Source organism: Panthera uncia (assembly GCF_023721935.1).
Source record: "Panthera uncia isolate 11264 chromosome E2 unlocalized genomic scaffold, Puncia_PCG_1.0 HiC_scaffold_19, whole genome shotgun sequence".
Classification (NCBI taxonomy): Eukaryota; Metazoa; Chordata; class Mammalia; order Carnivora; family Felidae; genus Panthera; species Panthera uncia.
The window spans coordinates 200,115-200,924 of NW_026057588.1; positions in this window are offsets into that span (position 1 = coordinate 200,115).

Below are 810 nucleotides of genomic sequence, written 5' to 3' on the forward strand. Positions count from 1 at the left end.
GTAGAAAGGAGTATATCAGTCATTTCATTCAGACATTGCTTCAAAATACTTATAAGGAATAACACAGAGTTAGACACTTAGAAAACATATATGCTATTCTGGTCCTAAAGATCTAGTGGATCGGTTTTTGAATAGGTATAATTAATATCAAAATGTGCTTTGTTTTGTTTTTTGTTTTTTGGGTTTTTTTGCTTACATTGACCCTCTTTGGGATTTGTGACTAGCAAATATTAATGTTTCCTACTCTCAAATCCCTTCGGAAGATTCATTTATTCCTGGTGGATGTGTGAAACCATGTGGATGACTTGTTGAATCAAAAGTATGAGATGCCCTTCTTTATTAGATGGGACCCAGGCATGTCTAATTTTCCACAGAAGATAAAGGATAGTTTGATGCACAACATCTGAAGCAAATCTAAATGGAGATGCTGTTTGTGGTTATACCACTGATGTAAGTTGTCATGAGACAGGTGTTGAGAACACCATTGTCCATTTATTAATTCTAAAAACTTCCTGAATATTAGAAAGAAAATGTTTTACGATAAGGTATTAAAGACAAAAGAGGTGGCAGTCCAGTGCACTGATAGATCTTTATAACAGCAATAGTCAGAGCACATGAGTTGATGTGGCTGCATTGAAGACATCTTCACAGATGGCAGCCAGAGCCTAGCTAACTCTTCCCCCAAATGGCATAAATTGTACATCCACATCTCTCAACAATTACCTCTGGCCTGATATTTATGGAAATCACTACTCCCCTGTCATTACATCAACACATGAATGCTTTTTTACCACTTGTATTCTATATTTT